The sequence below is a fragment of the Saimiri boliviensis genome, chromosome 2 (assembly GCF_048565385.1).
Source record: "Saimiri boliviensis isolate mSaiBol1 chromosome 2, mSaiBol1.pri, whole genome shotgun sequence".
Classification (NCBI taxonomy): domain Eukaryota; kingdom Metazoa; phylum Chordata; class Mammalia; order Primates; family Cebidae; genus Saimiri; species Saimiri boliviensis.
In genome coordinates, this window is record NC_133450.1 from 76,310,117 (window position 1) to 76,322,552 (window position 12,436).

General features: G+C 41.4%; 1 protein-coding gene and 1 long non-coding RNA gene across 10 annotated transcripts in view; both read left to right on the forward strand.

The window, feature by feature from the left end:
• Positions 1 to 2,589, forward strand: LOC141582676 (uncharacterized). The gene is made up of 3 exons (XR_012515560.1): positions 1 to 79; positions 1,566 to 1,638; positions 2,425 to 2,589. It is a non-coding gene; the product is annotated as an uncharacterized LOC141582676 (long non-coding RNA).
• Positions 2,590 to 4,198: 1,609 nt separating this feature from the next.
• The window catches only part of ATP8B4 (ATPase phospholipid transporting 8B4 (putative)), a 302,163-nt gene continuing 293,925 nt past the window's right edge, over positions 4,199 to 12,436 (forward strand). For 4 of the 9 annotated variants that reach the window (XR_012516263.1, XM_074393624.1, XM_074393622.1 and 1 more), the window contains exons 1-2: positions 4,199 to 4,390; positions 8,606 to 8,716. The gene's annotated coding sequence lies outside the window, so the exon portion shown is untranslated. Of the gene's footprint in view, positions 4,391 to 8,605; positions 8,717 to 8,943; positions 9,006 to 12,436 lie in introns of all 9 variants that reach the window. The other 5 variants (XM_074393623.1, XM_074393625.1, XM_074393619.1 and 2 more) reach the window with 4 other exon arrangements.

Below are 12,436 nucleotides of genomic sequence, written 5' to 3' on the forward strand. Positions count from 1 at the left end.
TGGCAGAGACTTAAATTGTAGATTCTCCTCATCTGCACATCTGATTCCTTCCAGCAGCTGATTAGCGTGGCGGGAGCAGGTATCATATTTTGTTCATCTTTTCTATGTTGCACAAAGTATCTAGCAGAGTACTTGCATTTGTTGAATGAAAATATGTTAGATCAACTTCTTCAACTGTAGATTTGAGACTATAGGCCAGGGCATCTCATTGCTACTGGTAGATAATCTGTTTATCTAAAACTGTAATTCATTGGCTTTCTTTGCTGTCTTGGCAGTGGGGCAAGAGATATTCAGAGGTTCTAAGAAATGTACGATGTTATTTATTCCATTGTATGTTAGACTTAGCTGTGTAGTTTCAGATTCTTAAGTATAAAACATTTCCATCTCTTACTTTTGATGAAATGTGTGCAAAGTTGGAGAACAAGGTAAAAAGGTGAGTAAATTAGGAATTCTTTTTTCTCTCTCAAATGCTCAGAAATTTAATTAAAATTCCTTTGACATGATTACTAGATTGTTGTCAGGGCAAATCGAGATGATCCTTGAGAAAGCACTTGAAAACCGTAGACTGTAGACATAAAGGTCGTTTTTCAAAGCTTTAAAGCAAAATAAGGCCTCTTGAAAACACAGACCTGACGTTCTGACAGTGTACATACTGTCTAATAAAGATGAAAGATTAAGCTCTGTTTAGCTACCTTTGTATAACAAGAATAAAAGTTTTTTTTTTCTTGTATCCTAAGTCAGGAATTTAAACTGTTTTCTGATTAGTAAGGCTTTGCTGTCACACTGGTAATATTCCTGTATAAGATGGACATCCTTCCCTGTTCCCCATCTTTCTACTTCTTATGAAGAAAAAGTAGAAATTTTTGGAAGAACTGTGCTAGATACATATAACATTTATAATTTTAACTACTTTTAAATGTATACAGTTTAGTGGCTTTAAGTACATTAACAGTGTTGTTTAATCATCACCATTATCCATCTCCAGGACTTTTCCATCATCTCAGTCTCAAATTCTGTACCTGTTAAATAATACCTTCCCAGCCCCTGTCACCTGGAGCACTCTAGGTAGCTCGGCGCCCCCCCATTCAAAAAAAAAAAAAAACCCAGAAAACAATACCTTCCCATACTGCCTTCCTGCAGCCCATGGTAACCTCTACTCTTTCTATCCCTGTTGAATCTGTCTTTTCTTCTTGCTGAGCCTTTCTGTTGTTATTATTCATTCAGCAAATATATATTGAGTACCTATAATGGACACTGGGAATACAATAGTAAACAAAAGTCCCTGCTCTCAAGGAGCTTGTATTTCAGTGGGAGAAAACAGACAACAAACAATGAGCACATTTAAAATATTTTTTAAAAAAGAGATTATCCTCTACATAATTATTCTGCAACTTGATCTCTTCACTTGACAGTACATCTTGGATATCTTTTTCTATGTCAGTCTGAAGAGGCCTTTCTCTTTAATTTATAATAGCTAAATTTATTGAGTCTCTACTATACTCCAGGCACTGTTTAAGTTGCAACAATCCTATGAGGTAAGTATTGTAATGATCATCTTTTTACAGATAGCCCAGAGAAGTATAGGAGCTTACAGTTAGTCACCTGGCCAGTCACTGATGGAGACAGAACCAGACTCAGGTGAGCTGATTCCTTACTCCAATTCTACTCTGTTTTGAATGGCTACATAGTACTCTTTTGTATCAGCGTACCTTAACTTATTTAGGCAGTCTCTTATATGTAAGCCATTTTTAGGTGTTTTTTGTTGTTGTTGCTATCATAGACAGTGCCATAATGAACATATTTATAGATGTGTTTACATGTGTGTGATTGTCTATAAATTCCTAAGAAAAACATACACATTTCGATATTTGATAGGCACTATACTTAGTTTCCTTTTAAAAATATTTTACCAATTTATATTCCCACTAACAGTATAGGAGAAGGCCCTGATTTCCTTATATTTTCTTTAACAAAGGGAATTACCAAACTTATATTTGCTCCATATGATAGGTTCAAAAATGGTATAGAGGGTATACTTAATGTTTTTCATTTAAAAGTATTTTTTATTTTAAGTATTTTAAAGAAATGATTGCTTCATGCTTTAACCTGTTCTTGGTCCTCTTTATCATATAAGAAAGCAAGCCATCTCTCCTATTTCCAGATGTCTGTAATTTCTTGTTGCTATGGAACATTGGTAGGAAAAGGCCCTTGTTTCTGTGAAAACATGAGAGCTCAGTGTGAGGATGTTCCAGGACAGTAGAGTTGACAGTGCACAGGGGATTAGCTTGCTCTGGTTATAGAGACATGATTAAAGCATATTTGATTTCAGTACCTAACTGGCAAATAATGATGCAACTTGCTGGAAAATTCCTAGATGGCTTTAGGGATATTTAAAAGAAGCTATACTCTTCCTTTTAAAAATAGGTACACGAGATCCAAGATGGCTGAATAGGAACAGCTCTGGAGTGCAGTTCCTAGCGAGAATGCAGAGGGTGAGTGGACGCCACATTTCCAAATGAGTTTTTACTTCCCACAGACCAGGAGATTCCTGGGCTGAGAAGCGCCACGAGTTTCCCCCATGGCAGGTCTCTGTACAAAACTCACACAAATATGGGTGGTTGTTTCAACTGGCACATGGAACACCTGGGAGACAGAGTTGCCCATTTAACTGAAAAAAAGGGGGCTGAAATGGAACCAGGTGATCTGGCTCCGTGGGTCCCACCCTGACAAAAACCAGCAATCTGAAACACTCTGGATTGAGAGTTTCCCATGAAGCACAGCTGGACCCGGGACAGTCCAGCTCTGTAGGGGGAAGGGTATCCACCATTACCAAGGCAGTCCGCCTTTACTGAGGCAGACCACCATTACTGAGGCAGTTCTAACTATACCTCTATAAACAAAACTACGAGGAAGTTCACACAGTAGCTGGACAGAGCCCATGGCAGCTCAGCAATGCCTCTGCTGACATTCTGTGACTAGGCTACCTCCTTGCTGGGCAGGCCATCTCTGGAAAAAGGCAGCAGCATGTCAGGAACTTATAAATAAAGCCCCGCCTTCCCAGGACAGAGCACCTGGGAAAAAAGAGTTCCACTGCAGCAGACTTAAATGTACCTGTCCAGCAGCTATGAATGGAAAAACGGAGCTCACAGCCCAGCACTTGAGCTCCTATAAGGGACAGACTGTCTCCTCAGGCAGCTCCTCAACCCCCGTATATCCGAAGAGACACCTCATAAAGGAGCGCTCAGGCTGATACCTAGCGGGTATCCTTCTGGGACGAAGATAACAGAAGAAACCAGCAGCAACCCTTACTGTTCTGCAGCTGCTGCAGGTGATCTCCAGGCAAGCAGGATCTGGAGTGGACCTCCAGCAGTCCTACAGCAGAGGGGCCTGACTGTTAGAAGGAAGACTTAAAAAACAAAAATGACTTCATCATCCACAAAAAGGACATCCAATTAGAGACCCCATCCAAAAGTCACCAATGAAAAATAGATAAACACCAAAATATTTTATTTTCATCTAATCCCGCTTTAATGACCAGAACCCCCTAAAAATAATTTCAAACTAAAAAATGTAAATCCATTTCCTATGTGGATTTTTTCTTTGGTAACATCAGGGTTAACATTTGCATCCTCTGTGCTGAAATTGAGGATGTTGGGAAAGAAGTGTCATTGCTTTGCTTACGAAATGCCACTTGAGTGTGCTTAGCTTTCATCCATAAGAGAGTTGAACATCCCTTGTGATAATTAAAAAAAAAACACAATGACCAAAAAAACCCTTGCCAATTATTTCATCTTCACAAAAGCAGGTGGGAACTGCAAAGAGGTTTGCTTATCTTGCTCAGTTAAGGGCTGGTAAAACTTTGGTAAATAGACCTGGTAGCTGGTGTACCCTTCCATTGTTCACTTTCATCCTTCTGAATTCTTGATTCCCACATAGGAAACCATTCTCAGAAGCCAGCCTCTTGGGAGTTTCCTTTTGTTTCTCCAAGATTAACCAGTTCTGTACTGGCAGCAGGAGCAGGCACTAGGGGAGGAGAGGCTCTTCAGGGCTCTCGGCATTTTTCCAAGCAGAGCTTTTCTCCCTCAATTCCTCACTGGTAGTGAAAATGCTTTCTTGCAATGTCTTCCTCTTTTTCTGATGAGATGCTGTTTCTGATTGCCATCTAGCAGCTTCCGGTGGTGGTAAGTGGTCAAGAGTGTTTTTCCGGGAGTTGATCTCAGGTTTTCGAGAATGTCCCCTAGAGACCCAGTTTGTTTTCTATGTCATTTCTTGAGCTTTCAGAGTAGCCTTGCTTTTCTCCTTGGCGTGGTCATGGAATGGATACTTGTTTGATCTTCCTGCACTGCTGGGAAATCTCCCTTTTTGGGGAGAGGGTTAGGTCTGGGTTGAGGTGAGTAGATGGGGAGCATTCAATGGTTAGTGAGATGAAGTGAAGATTTAGCTGTGGGCTAGTTGGAACAATCTGTTTCTTTTCTCCAGATTCCTATTTTGTTCTTCTGTTTTCATCTTGGGGGCTAAGATTTCACAAATAATCTTTATTATTCTCCTTTTGCTAAAAAACAAATTTGGGAGGGTTAGTTGGAAATGGGAGATAAGACATTTTTTGTTGTTGTTTGAAAATTTTTATTTTTTATTCTGTTAGGATACCTATTAAATGACTAATGATAGTAGCATAAATGTTCATTTCTTATTGGTTTGTAGATCTTTGTCACTTCCGTTGGTAGTAGTTGGTTTTATTTTTTTCACAGGGTTTGTATTGGTGCACTTCTCAATATATTGTTTAATCTGTTGTCAATTTGTGCTTTAGATACGAACAGTTTGCACTGAGCTATCCCTCTGAGGTTTGAGATTATATTTGCAGTGCTAAAATTTGTCTGAACAGGTAAAGGTATCTTTTAGCTGTTTCGTTTATAGGCAAGAGGGTGTCTTATGTCCCTCGTTAACAATTAGCTGTTTTGAAGAAACGAAAACTGGCAAAAACATTAATTGGAAGCTGAAGGCTTATTAGAAATGAGGAAATAGAGGTTTTCGTATAGGATTACCAACACCTGTGCCCATGAAGTATCCTGTTTTGCTCAGCTGTTGCTCTGATGCTGGCCTTTGCTGCAAAATGAAAACTCAGAGTGATTTCAGTTTTGATTTTGTTCTTTAAATTCATTTTTTATTTTTTATGTGATACATAATAACTGCACATATTTATGGGGTACATGTGATATTTTGGTGCATGCATCTGATGTCTAATGATCAAATCAGGGCAATTAACATACATATCACTTCAAACATTTATCATTTCTTGGTGTTGGTAACATTCCAAATCTTCTAGCTATTTTCAGATACGATAAATTATTGTTATTTATCGTCATACTACTGTTTTATCAAATACTAGAACCTGTTCCTTCTGTCTAACTATATGTTTGTGCCCATTAACCAGCCTATCTTTACCCGCTTGTTCCTATTCCTCTTCCTAGCCACCTCTGGTAACCACCATTCTCCCTCTTTACCTCATGAGATCAACTTTTAGCTCCCACATGCGCCTGAGGATATGTGAGATTTGTCTTTCTGTGTCTGGCTTATTTTGCTTGTCATAATATCCTCCAGTTCCATCCATGTTGCTGCAAATGACAGAGCTTTATTCCTTCTCATGGCTGAATAATATTCCTTTGTATATAAATACCACATTTTTAATTTTTAATTTTTTTTATTTGAGACGGAGTTTCGCTCTTGTTACCCAGGCTGGAGTGCAATGGCGCGATCTCGGCTCACTGCAACCTCTGCCTCCTGGGCTCAGGCAATTCTCCTGCCTCAGCCTCCTAAGTAGCTGGGATTACAGGCACGCGCCACCACGCCCAGCTAGTTTTTTGTATTTTTAGTAGAGACGGGGTTTCACCATGTTGACCAGGATGGTCTCGATCTCTCGACCTTGTGATCCATCCGCCTTGGCCTCCCAAAGTGCTGGCATTACAGGCTTGAGCCACCGCGCCCAGCTTATAAATACCACATTAAAAAATTTTATTCATTGGTCCAGGCATGGTGGCTCACGCCTGTAATCCAAGCACTTTGGAGGCTAAGGTGGGTGGATTACCTGAGGTCGGGAGTTCAAGACCAGCCTGACCAACATAGTGAAACCCCATCTTTAAAAAAAAAAAATTATTCATCAAGGATAAATATGGTTGCTTCCATATCTTGGCTATTGCAAATAGAGCTGCAATAAAAACATGGGAGTGCAGATATAATAGTACTGCAATATAAACATGGGAGTGCAGATAGCTCTTCAATGTACTTATTTCCTTTCTTTTGGATGTATTCCCAGTAATGGAATTGCTGGATCGTATGGTGGGTCTAGTTTTACTTTTTTAAATAAACCACAGCGTGATTTATTTTAACCTATATTATGCCTTTATATTGTCTCATGCAGAAATCTTTAAAAATGAGGAAACAGGTGATTTTTTTTTTGTGCTCCTGGAGGATTTCTTTGTGGATGGGAGAATTTTACTTTGTTTATATGTAGCATATTGAACATTTTCATTTAGTGGGAAAAGAGTTAACTATTTAAAAGAAAATTGGAAATTGTAGCTCTCATTGAAATTAAACTTAATGTATGTTTGGCCAGATGCAGTAGCTCATGCCTGTAATCCCAGCACTTTGGGAAGCTGAGGTGGGCAGATTACTTGAGGTCCGGAATTCAAGATTAGCCTGGCTAACATGGTGAAACCCTGTCTCTACTAAAAATACAAAAATTTTCCAAGTGTGGTGGTACATTCCTGTAACCCCAACTACTCAGGAGGCTGAGGCAGGAGAATCATGGGAATCATGCAGTAGAGGTTGCAGTGAGCCGAGGTCGGGCCACTGCACTCCAGCCTGGGCAACAGAGCGAGACTGTCTCAAAAAAAAAACCAAAAAAACAAAAAAACAAAAATCAAAACTTAATCTAGATTCTCGTATAGCATGAGTAAGAATTAAATACAAATATTTGTCTTTAGGATTTCTCATGAAAAGATATTAAAAAATGGTAAGCTACTAGCAACATTAAATATTTCAAATATTAATGAAAAATTTCTGATTACATATTAAATATTATTGATTTTTATGTGTTTGGAAACATGATCCTTCCTTCCTTTAAAGCTACCTTGCTTTCCTTTCTTCGTTTATTTACTCAATCGAAGTTTGAGTACCTACCTGGTGCCAGGCACTGTGCTAGATGCCCAGGGGACGAGGGCACAGAGGAAAGGCCACATCATTTCATTTCAGTGAATCCCTCTCTGACCTTTCTTTTGAAGTTGAGTGCTCCCTAGTGCTGTGTCCTTGTTCCTCATCTTCTGTTCTTTCCTCACCTCTCTTTGTTCTTGTCTTTTCTGGGTGAGGTTATTCATTCTCCTTGATTTCACTCCTTTCCTTGTATACTGGTGTTTACAAGTCTATAAATACATTTTTTTGTCCTTAGTGCTGAAGATATTTTCAGTGGTCAAGAGACATTTTAAGCCTACATGTTCAAACTGAATTCATTATTCTTTCATCCCAATTTTTTCTTCTGCCCCTCTGCCTTCTCTTCCCTTTCCCCTCACTGCTGTATTTATCATTATAGTGGCACCTCTGTTCCCTCAGTGTCCCAACATGGAAACCTAGAAGTCACCCTGGATTCCTCCTCTTTATGCATCCGAGCATGCAGACCTTTTATTTTATTTTATTTTTTAACAAGACAGGGTCTCACTATGTTGCCTAGGCTGGCCTCCAACTCCTGAGCTTAAGCAATCCATCTGCCTTGGCCTCCCAAGGTGCTGGGATTATAGGCGTGAGCCACCACATCTGGCCCACACAGATTATTTATAAACTGCATGTTTATGGAAACATTTCTAGAATTAAGCTTCATTTGTCAGTTGTCACTGCTCTCCCATCTCTTTTTGTGCCAGCCCATACTGTGAGATTAACCTTCCTAAAATCTCTGACAGCCTGGACGGGCACAGAGAGACACAAGGGAACAAGGATAACAGAAAAGAGAGCTGAATTCTAATGCGCCATTCTACTTAGACACCTCTTCTGTCTCCCTGCAACCTGCAGGAGCAACCACAGGGATCTTAACTATAGCAATGCTCTGTGTCACCTTATCTATAAAACAGGGATGATGATAATTCCTGCTTATAGAGTTTTGATGAGGACCGAATAAGACAACACACGTCAAGTGCTTAGCACAAGGCCAAGTCCCCAGTGAATGACAGTGATGATGAGGACAATGATGAAGGTGATTCTGTCTTTCAGAAGCCAGCTCTTACCTACCTTGCCAGCCCCATATCACTGCACATTCTTCCCATGCCTGTATGATCTGCTTGCCATGACTGTCACTGCTCCTCATACCTTCCTTTCATTTCACAACACTTGGCCTTTTCTCATGCTCTTCCTTTGACTTGTTGTTACTTTGTTTTGTTTAGCAAACTTTTCTTTTCCTTTCAAAAGGACTCAACTCAGAACTGCCATCCTTGAGGTCTTAGCTGACTCTGCAAAGTAGGCTTGGTGACTGCCTTCACTCTCCCTCCATAGTTCTCCGTCCCTCCTTCTACCATAGCCCTGCACCCATCATCCTTTTTAAGATTATTTATTTATTTTGAGACAGGGTCTCCTATCAAGGTTGGAGTGAAGTGGTACAATAACAGCTCACTGCAGTCTTGAGCTCCTGGTCTCAAGTAGTCCTCCCACTTCAGCCTTCCAAGCAGTGGGACTACAGGTATGAGCCACCATGCCCAGTTAATATTTTATATTTTTTGTAGAGACGAGGTTTTGCCATGTTGCCCAAACTGGTCTCAAACTCCTGGACTCAAGTGAGGAGATAGGGGACATCTGCCCACCTTGGCCTTCCAAAGTTTTGGGATTATGGGTGTGAGCCACTGCGCCTGGCCTACACTCACCATTCGAATGGTCCTTTATGTGTCTCTCTGCTCTTATCTTCCCCAGATTGTGTGTGTACTTTCCAAAGCACTGGAAATGCATTTTTGCCTACCTTGTGGCCAGCCCAGGTAGGCACCTGAAAAGTGTTTTATGACTGAATGTCAGTAGAGGAAGAAGATGGCTCTTAGATTTGGTAGGAGGTTTTCTCCATGTAGAGAGTTAAAAAAAATCATTTTAAGAAAAATAAAAATAATCATTGCTTTCCCTTATTGAGTACTAACTTTGTGGCAGGAGGCATTGAGCTAATTTCTTTAGGGGCATGGCTTGGTTTAGTTTTCCTAGTGATCCTATGGGTTACTCTGATTGTCCACAGAGAAGAAAACTGGGGTTTAGAGGGAGGGGAACTTGCTTGAGATTCTAGCATTAACAGGAGCAAACTTAGGTGGCCTAACGCCAGCACTGGTGGAGCAATAGGGAAGTGAGAAGGGGAAGAAAGATGGACAAAGCAGGGGAGGCATGTTTGAGAGAAGAGGGATGGGATGAGGACAAAGAGGAGAATATGAGCAAGAGATCAGCAAGAGTAGGCCAGGAAAGGAAGAGAAGGGAAAGAGAAAAGCAAACTAGAATGCATTTCCATAAGTGCATCCATTGCTTCCTGAGGTTTTGATCGAAGTAACTCAGGAATGGAAAACCAAACATCATATGTTTTCACTTATAAGTGGGAGCTAAGCCATGAGGTTGCAAAGGCATAAGAATGACACAATGGATTTTATGGACTCAGAGTAGGAAGTGGGTGAGGGATAAAGGACTACAAATTGAGTGCAGTGTACATTAGTCATGTGATGGGTACAACAAAATTTCACAGATCACCACTAAAGAACTTATTCATGTAACCAAACACTGTTTCCCAAAAACCTATGGAAATAAAAAATTAAAGAAAAAAAAAAAACCCCAGGAGACTACACACTCACATGTACACGCACACATAGATTGGCTTAATATTTTTTTTCACTTCTACTTTTGTACACTTCCTACAATTTACAAGCACTGTGGCTGTTGGCAGCTGTTACCAATACTTAGTAGGATTATCTCTAGCTCCCTCCCTCACACTCACATTCAAAGCTGCACACGTGCAGGATGGAAGCCCGGGCTTGTTCCTTTTCTCTCACTGGTGTTAGCTCCCAAGGCTGAGATTTCTCTGTTTCATCTGGATTGCCCATCTCTGGGGTCTTAGAGCTAAGTTTCAGTTCCCCAATCCCACCTGCTCTTCGGAAAGCTGGCACTGGGGCTGCAGGTAATATTTTAGTAGGCAGGGATGCCTGTGAGTGTGACAGCAAGGCCACCCTTACCTGGGTCCCAGGGTGGGAGGACTCGCTGAGGCTTTGCTCTTCAGGCTCTGGGAACCTAGGGCAGAGGGAGGAAAGGGGAAGGGCTGGGCGGCCGGAGGAGAGACGGGCTTGTTCCTTCCTCCTGTTATCCTTGCTTGCCATCCTCAGACCCAGCTTCTGCTCAAGCACACGGTGCAGCCCTCACCAGGAGCCTCTTCATCTCCACGCTTGGTGGGGTTAGTCCTCAGAGAGATGGTGGGTTGTGATGGGAAGCGGGGGCCTTATTGAGAATTGTGAAGAAATGTTAGGGAAATGGAAAGGAAACTTGGCAAAAAGCAGAGAAGGAGATGGATTAAGAGGAGAAAAAGTAGACCTAGGAGGTGGTAGTGAGGTGGAGGGAACACAGTTTTATGGAATGAACTATTCATAGCTGTGTACTTAACCTCACACAGCTTAGAGGAAGGCATTCCCATTTCTACTTTACAGCTGTGGAGACTGAGTTTCAGGTCTCAGGCAGGGTATGTGACTTGCTCAAAGCTGCACTAGATAGAAAGCCGCTGAGCTGGGACTTGAACCTTCTATTCGGTAAGTCTCTGCTGTATGGCACTCTGTTTCCTAAGAGGAGAGCAGGCAAGCTGAACGGAACAGAGAATGGAGCATAGAAGGAGATCTGGGGTTGGGCACCTTTCGTATTGGGTCCCTTCCTCCTTGGCCAGTTTTGTCCTGAGTCCTCAGAGAACTGGAGAGCACCCACACCTAAAGGAAGTAGACGATCCCCACCCTGGTGGGAACACTTCAGTTCCTCCCTAGGCTCTCAGATGGGAGACAGGCATGGAGGGGCTCACCTAGGCAGGTCTCCGGGCCAGCAAGGGGGCCTGCCGAGCCTCTGCCTGTGCTTTTTCCTGACCTCCACTGCTCCTGTCTCTTCCTCAACTGCCCTGGCTCCTTCCTTTTCCCTTTCTTTTTCAAACTCCTCTGATTCCTTTGCCTTTCTGTGATTCCGCTTCCTATTTTCAATCTTTCTATTCCCACTGGCTCTAACCCCTCAGTTTACCACCTGCCTCTTATCTCCTCACCCCAAACACAACTTCTCTTGAAGTCTTATCACCTGTTCACCTTTATGCCCATTTATTTAGCTTTTGTAGAGAGAAAGTCTCACAATTTGCCCAGGCTGGTTTAGAGGCTCAAATAGGTCTCCCACGTCAGCCTTCCAAAGTGTTAGGATTATAGGCATGAGCCTCCCTGCCCAGCTATTATCTCCTTTCTTTTATTGCAGAATGTCTTGAAGGAGTTACACTCACTGTCCTCATTTTTTCCTAATGTTAATGCAGAGACTTTGATAAAGAGACATCAATGGTCTGCCTTTGAGAGAACTAATATCAAATGTGCATCCTCGTGCCCTGTCGCCATGGCCCACCCCTTGGCTCTGAGGTTTACAGACCTTATTTGCCCCAGGTTCTGTAATGAGTTAGTGAAAAAAAGCAGGAATCCAAGAACAGGGTGGAACAGCTCTCAGGGCTTTTCTCTTGGATGACTTGGTGAGTTTACTATGGTCAGAGTAGGTCTTTTTGTCTTGTAGACTTTGTACCATAATTCAATAATAGCCCACCCCAAACAGATCTTTCTGGGGGCAGATTAGTAGTAGGTCAGGAAACTGATGATAGAAAATAAGAATGACAATTTATTAACTTAAAATACATAGTCTAACTGTCAAGAGGACCAGAATGTTCACTTCAGCATGACAGGTGCATTCTTTCCCTGTGGGCAGGCTTCTGTGAGAAAGCAAATTATTATCAACAGGTTGCTTGGTGAGCATGGAATGAGAGCAAGGGGAATTAGCTGTAATAACTTGATTGCTGAATGGCCTCAGATCGTTAAAGGGACTTTCCATTTTAATCCTTTGCTTAAAGTGTTGAGTCACCAGCACCCAGGTGTTCCTTTTCACTATAAGGAGACACTTCCTCGTGGAAGGCTGCCCTCTTCCTCACACGATGCTTAACTAGCAGTTTTAGCATGGAGGTCTTGTTATCACTTCAGTCTCAAGTTGTCTAAAACCAACTCTTTATTTTCCTTGTAAAAACTGACATGTTTTGACTTTGCTATTTCTTACATTAGAAAATTATTTTCTGTGACCAAGATTCAATATCTAAACTTGAAATGTGAAAACAGAATATTTATGGAAGTATGAATTTCAGTCTTCAAAACATACATTGCATTTTAAAATCAATTAA